Consider the following 10,584-nt stretch of genomic DNA (forward strand, 5'->3'; position numbering starts at 1 on the left):
GCGCGTGCGCAGAAGCGGCGCTCTGCTGGCCGCGGCTTCAGGAAAATGGCCGCCGCGATATCCATCTGCGCACGCGCGGCATCCCGCGGCCATTTTCCTGAAGCCGCGGCCAGCAGAGCGCCGCTTCTGCGCACGCGCGGCCAAAGGAAGATGGCCGCGCCCACCGATCACCAATGCAATAACGAACACCGCGCTATTTTAAATCCCCTGGAAGAGGATTCCGGACTTTGGGCATGCGCACACCACTACGCCACCAACGGAAAACTACGCCAAATCTGGGTGAAGACACCACGCCCATGTGACCTGACCAGCCTGATTGACAGGCGAAAACGGAGACTTTGCAAAGTTATTTCGGCAACTTAGGTGGGTAATAAACGCATAACACACACACTAATGTAACGCCCACCTCTGCCCCTATTTAACGCTATTTTTATCCCATCTTCCAAAAACGTGGTGACAGGTTCCCTTTAAAAGTTTTCCCTCTCCCATATATTAATCTGCCACTGAAAACCCAAAAGTCATTATCTCAGTAAATTAGAATACTTTATAACACCGGCTTGAAAAAATGTTTTTAAAATCCGAAATGTCCTACTGAAATGTATAAATGGCTGTGCTGACTTTTGTCTTGATAAAACACAGTGTACCTATACCAGCAGATGTCATAGCTTGGACACTTTGGTTCAAATCCCGGATCTTGCCAGTGGAAAAATAAATTATATACCACTGTAATCTACACTAGGTGGCTGTTAAGGTGCACAACCACCAATCTGGCTCTGCCCTGTTGGAAATAATATACCTGTAGTGATCCTTGGGCAAGATTACTAACACTGTAGTGCCTACCTCAATAAACATGAGAATGTCACGAACAGAGTCATGCCGGCTTGGACGTCACTCGGATTAACAAGGTCGGCGTCAGATGTTGAGGAACCAGGACAATCTCATGATAAATGGGCTACTGGAACAAGCCATACATGGACAAGGCAAGAGAACCTGGATCTGATGAAACGGACCAAATAGAGAGGATACATGAATCGTATGAGGAAACTCTGGATGGATACAAGACCTGCATGTCCACTGACTGAGAAACAACTAGTCACCCAACGTTTCAATATCCTAAAGAGAAAGCTATTATCACAACTTGAGATGGATCAACTGCACTGTAGATCCACCCACATGAAGACCTGGAAGAACAACATGTGCAACCCCTGAAGATCCTGATCCAATCCTGCAACTAGAGAGCATTAGACCAGATGATCTTGGATAAACTAAGTACTATCAATACTAGAGATCAACAGCTAAGAAACACCTCCAGACAGTATGCTAGAAGATGCCAATAGAGCACTTGCATCAATACCTACTACCACTATAACTCAAACTAATTTATGCTACTGCCTCAGCAATCATTGAAATGGCTGGCTATACAACCAGCAAGAACAACAGAAGTACGTGCCCCCCTTGGACAAGAAGACTGAAGATCAAGGTGACACGAAGAGTAGTCAGCCAACTAACAGAAATACAGAAGGGTGTAAAGATCAAGAATAAGACCAAGTTAGACAAGTACAAAGGCCTGACCCCAACTGAATCCCCAGAGACTGCTAAACAAAGGCTCACAACACTTGCTGCAAGACTAGGGAGATACACTAGAAAAGCTAAAGCAAAGAAGTTACAGCACAAAGGCAGCAAGTCCACCAATAGCAGAGACTGAACAACAGTAAAGGAACATATGGGAGAAGGAAAAAACACACAACACCAGTGCAATGCGGCTGCAAGATCCGAGAACGAAACACAGCAACAACCTAGAGCAAGAACCAGTCACCATTACAGAAGCAGACATCAAACAGCGGGTCAAGAACATGAAGAGCTGAACAGCACCTGGCCCAGACATGATGCACACCTACTGGCTAAAGAAATTAACAGCGGTACATGAACACATGGCAAAGCAGATGAATCAACAGGTAGAAGCAGGCCACCACCCAGATTGGCTAACACAAGGAAGAACTGCTCATCATGAAGGATCCTCACAAAGGAACAGTTCCATTCAACTACCGCCCAATAACTTGCCTTACAACAACATGAAAACTCCTGTCAGACATCATAGTCACCAAGCTACAGAACCATATGAACCAGTACATGAATCCAGCTTAAAAAGGCATTGAGACTGACACCAGAGGTTCTAAGCACCAGCTCCTAGTAGATAGAGCAGTCATTCAAGACTCAAGATCCAGACAGACCAACCTCAGCACAGCCTGGATTGACTACAGGAAAGCCTATGACTCAATGCCACACACATGGATCTGTGAATGCTTGGCTCTCTACAATATCAGCAGGAAATTCTGAACCTTCATCAGAAACTCAATGGGGCAATGGAGAACAACATTGGAAGTCAACTCAAGACAACTAGCACAAGTGACCATCAAATGCGGCATATACTAAGGTGATGCACTGTCCCCATTGCTGTTCTGCATAGGCTTTAACCCCCTCAGTCAGATAATTTCAGAGTCGGGCTATGGATACAAGTTCAAGAGTGGAAGCACCATCAGCCACCTCCTGTACATGGATGACATCAAGCTGTATACGAAAAATGAATGAGATATCAATTCACTGATCCGCCTGACAAGGATCTACAGTGAAGTCATCGGGATGTCCTTCGGCCTGGAGAAATGCGGCCGGTTGGTAATAAAGAGAGGCAAGGTAGTCAAGACTGATAGAGTGGAATTACCAACAGGGCACATAGCAGATGTACAGACAAGCTACAAGTACCTCGGCATCCCACAGGGATACGGTAACCATGATGAGGAGGCAAGGAAAGCAGCAACATCCAAATACCATCAAAGGGTAAGACAGGTTCTGAAGAGTCAGCTCAATGGGAAAAATAAAATCTGCACCATCAATACATATGCCCTGCCAGTTATTAGATACCATGCTTGCCAAAAGAAGAGATGGAAGCTGCAGATGTGAAGACACAAAAGCTCTTCACCCTAAATCTAACACCCAAAGATTGTATACCAATGGAAAGGAGGGTGGGCGAGGCTTGATAAGCATCCAAGCCACCATCATGGATGAAACAAGGAGTATCCAGGAATACATCAGAAAAATGGCCCCAAAAGATGAGATGCTGAGAGAAAGCCCAAGGCAGCAACAACAGCAGCTCTGTAAGGAAGAACAGGAACATGAAGCAAGATGTACCATCGACAGATAATGGAGGTGGCTGACATGGAAAAATCCTACCAATGGCTGGAGAAAGTGGGACTCCGAGACAGCACAGAAGCACTAATCATAACGGCACAAAAGCAAGCACTAAGTACCAGATCCATAGAAGCCGGAATCTACCACACAAGACCCAAGGTGCAGACTATACAAAGAAACCTCAGAAACAGTCCCACACATAGTGGCAAGATGCAAAATGCAAGCAGGAACAGAGTATACCGAACGCCACAACCAAGTAGCGAGAATTGTATACAGGAACATCTGCACAGCATATGGGCTAAATCCCCCTAAGTCTAGGTGGGAGACCCCAGAAAAAGTGGTGGAGAATGAAAGAGCTAAAATCCTGTGGGACTTCAAGATCCAGATGGATAAGCAGGTGTTGGCTAACCAACCAGACATTGTTATAGTAGACAAGGATCAGAAGACAGCAATGATAATAGATGTGGCAATGCCAAGTGACAGCAACATCAGAAAGAAGGAATATGAGAAGCTAGAGAAATACCAGGGCCTCAAAGGAGAACTGTAGAAGATGTGGAAGGTGAAGGCAACAGTGATTCCAGTGGTTATAGGAGCATTTGGAGCAGTGACCCCTAAGTTGGAAGAATAGCTACAACAGATCCCAGGAGCAACATCTGATCTCTCTGTCCAGAAAAGTGCAATGCTGGTAGCAACTAAGATCCTGCACCGAACCCTCAAACTCCCAGGTCTCTGTTAGCGGACCCGAGAATGAAAAAGATAACAAAGACTACCCCCATTGGGGGTGAGAAGGTAGTTCTATTATATATATATATATATATATATATATATATATATATATATATATATATATATATATATATATATATATATATATATCTAATATATAAAGCTGAATGTGTGTGTGTGTGTATGTATGTATGTATGTATGTATGTCCGGGATTGGCATCTGAACCGTAGCAGCTACAGCCACAAAATTTTGCACAGTCACACGTCTGGACCCCGAGAGCGTCATAGGCTATGTTGTGAGGTGAAATTTTAACCCCGCGCTTTCCAATTCACCAAACAATTTTGCCCCTATCTACATAATGGGGAAAAAGTGAAAGGAAAAGTGTTGGAGGCGTCGCAGCTACAGGCACAAAATTTTGCACAGTCACACGTCTGGACCCTGAGAGCGTCAAAGCTATATTGTGAGGTGAAATTTTAACCCCGCGCTTTCCAAGTCACCAAACAATTTTGCCCCTATCTACATAATGGGGAAAAAATGAAAGGAAAAGTGTTGGAGGCAAATTAACAGCTGCCAGATGTGAACAAGGGGGACTTAAAGAATGACAGCGATGGCACCAAAGAGTATATACTGTACAGTTGCTAAGGTGGGGCCCCAACATGGGATAATCACACCACCACGGGGATATGAACACACACACAAAATGCGCCACACACTACCACGTGCTCGAACACATATACCACCCTCAGTGCACATTTCACCACACATACACCAACCTCGCCACATAAAAGTAGAAACACAAAAGTCGCCGCTCAAAACTCGCCACGCGCAAAACTCTCCACATGCAAAACTCGCCACACGTGCAAAACTCGCCACACGCAAAACTTGCACACGCAGAAAAATTGCCACACGCAGAAAAATTGCCACATGCACAAAAGTTGCAACACATGCAAAAGTTGCCTCACACAAAACTTGCACATACTCAAAAGGCACCACACATAAAACTCGCCACGCGCAAAACTCGCCATGCGCAAAACTTGCTGCACACAACTTGCTACACTAACCTGTCACATGCAACTCGACACACAAAAAGTTGCTACACGCATGTCGCCACACAAAACTCATCTCACAAAAGTCCCTACATGCATGTCGCCACACGCAACTCAACACACACAACTTGACACACGAAACTCGCCCTAAAACACACACAAGTCTGGTATCCTTCAAAAATAAAAATCTGATTAATAAGCAGACAAACTACAAGAGCAACAAATGTACCATATAGGAATCCGGCAGCTGTCAGTCACATGACCAGTCTATTATGTGTATGTGTGAGCTAATATATACTGCCAGGGGGTGGGCTTACTGTTGGCTGGGGATTTATCAGGCTGCCATTTTAGCTTACAAATACTGAGGTAAAAATACTGACCAAATAACGTGTGAACGAGGGCTAATACAGGAGGAGATGGCATACAGCTATATACTATATACAGGAGATGACACACAGGTATATACTATTTACAGGGGAGATGACACACAGGTATATACTATATACAGGAGGAGATGACACACAGATATATACTATATACAGGAGAGATGACACACAGGTATATACTATATAGAGGAGGAGATGACATACAGGTACATACTACATACAGGAGGAGATGACATACAGGTATATACTATATACAGGAGGAGATGACACACAGGTATATACTATATACAGGAGCAGATTACCTACAGGTATATAGTATATACAGGAGGAGATGACACAGGTATATGCTATGTATAGGAGGAGATGACATACAGGTATATACTATATACAGGAGATGACACACAGATATATACTATATATAGGTGAGATGACACACAGGTATATACTATATACAGGAGATTACATACAGGTATATCTAATATATAAAGCTGAATGTGTGTATGTATGTATGTGTGTATGTCCGGGATTGGCATCTGTACCGTCGCAGCTACAGCCACAAAATTTTGCACAGTCACACGTCTGGACCCCGAGAGCGTCATAGGCTATGTTGTGAGGTGAAATTTTAACCCCGCGCGTTCCAATTCACCAAACAATTTTGCTCCTATCTACATAATGGGGAAAAAGTGAAGGGAAAAGTGTTGGAGGAAAATTGACAGCTGCCAGATGTGAACAATGAGGACTTAAAGAATGAGAGCGATGGCGACAAAGAGTATATACCGTACAGTTGCTAAGGTGGGGCCCCGACATGGGATACTCACCACACACGGGGATATGAACACAAACACAAAATGCGCCACACACTACCACGTGCTTGAACACATATACCACCCTCAGCACACATTTCACCACACACACACCAACCTCGCCACATAAAAGTCGAAACACAAAAGTCACCACTCAAAACTCGCTACATGCAAAACTCGCCATATGCAAAACTAGGCTCACGCAAAACTCGCCACACGTGCAAAACTCACCTCATGGAAAACTCACCTCATGCAAAACTTGCACACACAGAAAAATTGCCACATGTACAAAAGTTGCACCACATGCAAAAGTTGCCTCACACAAAACTTGCACATACTCAAAATGCACCACACATAAAACTCGCCACGCGCAAAACTCGCCATGCACAAATCTTGCTGCACACAACTTGCTACACTAACCTGTCACATGCAACTCAACACACAAAATGTTGCTACACGCATGTCGCCACACAAAACTCATCTCACAAAAGTCGCTACATGCATGTCGCCACACGCAACTCAACACACACAACTTGACACATAAAACTCGCCCTAAAACACACACAAGTCTGGTATTGTCCTTCAAAAATAAAAATCTGATTAATAAGCAAACTACAAGAGCAACAAATGTACCATATAGGAAATACGGCAGCTGTCAGTCACATGACCTGTCTATTATGTGTATGTGTGAGCTAATATATACTGCCAGGGGGGAGGGCTTCCTGTTGGCTGGGGATTTATCAGGCTGCCAATAGCAACCAATCACAGCTCAGCTTCTATTTTGCTACAGTTAATTAACCTGAGCTCTGATTGGTTAATATAGGCAACAAAGACATTCTCAGTATAACAAAGCTAATATATGTTGTGAAATGCTTCTATTTGCTTAGTTTTTGCCTTTTAATAATTACATTTCTATCTATTTGTTTTGTGGTTTTTGTGTGCAGAATAAATTTTTGTTAACACATTCTATTTTGCTAACAGCAGTCATTAACCCGGGCGAAGCCGGGTAGTACAGCTAGTATATATATATATATATATATATATATATATATATATATATTCCATGCTAATTCTCTTGGATCTTTCCGCAGCATTCGACACTGTGGATCATCAGCTCCTCCTCACTATGCTCCGCTCCATCGGCATCAAGGACACCGTTCTCTCTTGGTTCTCCTCCTATCTCTCTGACCGATCCTTCACTGTATGTTTTGCTGGTTCCTCCTCCTCTCCCCTTCCCCTTACTGTTGGGGTTCCTCAAGGATCAGTCCTTGGCCCCCTCCTCTTCTCTTTGTATACTGCCCCTATTGGACAAACAATCAGTAGATTTGGTTTCCAGTACCATCTCTATGCTGACGACACCCAATTATACACCTCTTCTCCTGCTTTCACTCCGACCTTCTTAGAAAACACCAGTGATTGTCTTACCGCTGTCTCTAACATCATGTCCTCCCTCTATCTGAAACTGAACCTGTCAAAAACTGAACTCCTCGTGTTCTCTCCCTCTACTAACCTACCTTTGCCTGACATTGCCATCTCCGTGTGCGGTTCCACCATTACTCCCAAGCAACATGCCCGCTGCCTTGGGGTCATCCTTGATTCCGAGCTTTCATTCACCCCCCACATCCGATCACTGGCTCGCTCTTCTTATCTGCATCTCAAAAATATTTCTAGAATTCGCCCGTTTCTTTCTTTCGACTCTGCAAAAACTCTTACTGTCTCACTTATTCATTCTCGTCTGGACTATTGTAACTCTCTACTAATCGGCCTCCCTCTTACCAAACTCTCCCCGCTCCAATCTGTCCTGAATGCTGCTGCCAGGATCATATTCCTCACCAACCGTTACACCGATGCCTCTACCTTGTGCCAGTCATTACACTGGCTACCCATCCACTCCAGAATCCAGTACAAAACTACTACCCTCATCCACAAAGCACTCCATGGCTCAGCACCACCCTATATCTCCTCTCTGGTCTCAGTCTACCACCCTACCCGTGCCCTCCGCTCCACTAATGACCTCAGGTTAGCATCCTCAATAATCAGAACCTCCCATTCCCGTCTCCAAGACTTTACACGTGCTGCGCCGATTCTTTGGAATGCACTACCTAGGTTAATACGATTAATCCCCAATCCCCACAGTTTTAAGTGTGCCCTAAAACGCATTTGTTCAGACTGGCCTACCGCCTTAAAGCATTAACCTAACTATCCCTGTGTGGCCTAATAAAAAAAACAAACAAAAAAAAAACATAATCAGGTTCCTCGCATCATGTTCTCATAAACTTTATGCAGTCAATAGCCTCTGTGTCTGTACTGCTACATACTTAGGCTGTTAACTGGTTCATGCAGCTTTACATGAACACCCGAGCCTTACACTATGGCTGGTCCAAATAACTAAAGCAATTGTTACCATCCACCTCTCGTGTCTCCCCTTTTCCTCATAGTTTGTAAGCTTGCGAGCAGGGCCCTCATTCCTCCTGGTATCTGTTTTGAACTGTGATTTCTGTTATGCTGTAATGTCTATTGTCTGTACAAGTCCCCTCTATAAGTTGTAAAGCGCTGCGGAATATGTTGGCGCTATATAAATAAAATTATTATTATTATTATATATATTATATATATACAGTACAGACCAAAAGTTTGGACACACCTCATTTAAAGATTTTTATGCATTTTCATGACTATGAAAATTGTACATTCACACTGACGGTATCAAAACTATAAATTAGCACATGTGGAATTATATACTTAACAAAAAAGTGTGAAACAACTGAAAATATGTCTTATATTCTAGGTTCTTCAAAGTAGCCACCTTTTGCTTTGATGACTGCTTTGCACACTCTTGGCATTCTCTTGATGAGCTTCAAGAGGTAGTCACCGGAAATGGTCTTCCAACAATCTTGAAGGAGTTCCCAGAGATGCTTAGCACTTGTTGGCCCTTTTGCCTTCACTCTGTGGTCCAGCTCACCCCAAACCATCTCAATTGGGTTCAGGTCTGGTGACTGGAGGCCAGGTCATCTGGTGTAGCACCCCATCACTCTCCTTCTTGGTCAAATAGCCCTTACACGGCCTGGAGGTGTGTTTGGGGTCATTGTCCTGTTGAAAAATAAATGATGGTCCAACTAAACACAAACCGGATGGAATAGCATGCCGCTGCAAGATGCCGTGGTAGCCATGCTGGTTCAGTATGCCTTCAATTTTGAATAAATCACCAACCAGCAAAGCACCCCCACGCCATCACACCTCCTCCTCCATGCTTCACGGTGGGAACCAGGCATGTAGAGTCCATCCGTTCACCTTTTCTGCGTCGCACAAAGACACGGTGGTTGGAACCAAGGATCTCAAATTTGGACTCATAAGACCAAAGCACAGATTTCCACTGGTCTAATGTCCATTCCTTGTGTTCTTTAGCCCAAACAAGTCTCTTCTGCTTGTTGCCTGTCCTTAGCAGTGGTTTCCTAGGAGCTTTATTACCATGAAGGCCTGCTGCACAAAGTCTCCTCTTAACAGTTGTTGTAGAGATGTGTCTGCTGTTAGAACTCTGTGTGGTATTGACCTAATCTCTAATCTGAGCTGCTGTTAACCTGCGAATTCTGAAGCTGGTGACTAGGATAAACTTATCCTCCAAAGCAGAGCTGACTCTTGGTCTTCTTTTCCTGGGGTGGTCCTCATGTGAGCCAGTTTCTTTGTAGCGCTTGATGGTTTTTGCCACTGTACTTGGGGACACTTTCAAAGTTTTCCCATTTTTTGGACTGACTGACCTTCATTTCTTAAAGTAATGATGACCACTCATTTTTCTTTACATAGCTGCTTTTTTCTTGCCATAATACAAATGCTAACTGTCTATTCAGTAGGACTATCAGTTGTGTATCCACCAGACTTCTGCACAACACAACTGATGGTCCCAACACCATTTATAAGGCAAGAAATCACACTTATTAAACCTGACAGGGCACACCTGTGAAGTGAAAACCATTCCCGCTGACTACCTCTTGAAGCTCATCAAGAGAATGCCAAGAGTGTGCAAAGCAGTCATCAAAGCAAAAGGTGGCTACTTTGAAGAACCTAGAATATAAGACATAATTTCAGCTGTTTCACACTTTTTTGTTAAGTATATAATTCCACATGTGTTATTTCATAGTTTTAATGCCCTCAGTGTGAATGTACAATTTTCATAGTCATGAAAATACATAAAAATCTTTAAATGAAAAGGTGTGTCCAAACTTTTGGTCTGTACTGTATATATATATATATATATATATATATATATATATATATATATATATATATATATATATACACACTCAGACATACAGGTGCTTCTCACAAAATTATAATATCAAGACGTTAATTTATTTCAGTTCTTCAATACAAAAAGTGAAAGGCATATATTATATAGAGTCAAACAGAGTGATCTATTTCAAATGTTTTTTTCTGCTAAT

This window comes from Ranitomeya variabilis, chromosome 1 (assembly GCF_051348905.1).
Source record: "Ranitomeya variabilis isolate aRanVar5 chromosome 1, aRanVar5.hap1, whole genome shotgun sequence".
Taxonomy (NCBI): domain Eukaryota; kingdom Metazoa; phylum Chordata; class Amphibia; order Anura; family Dendrobatidae; genus Ranitomeya; species Ranitomeya variabilis.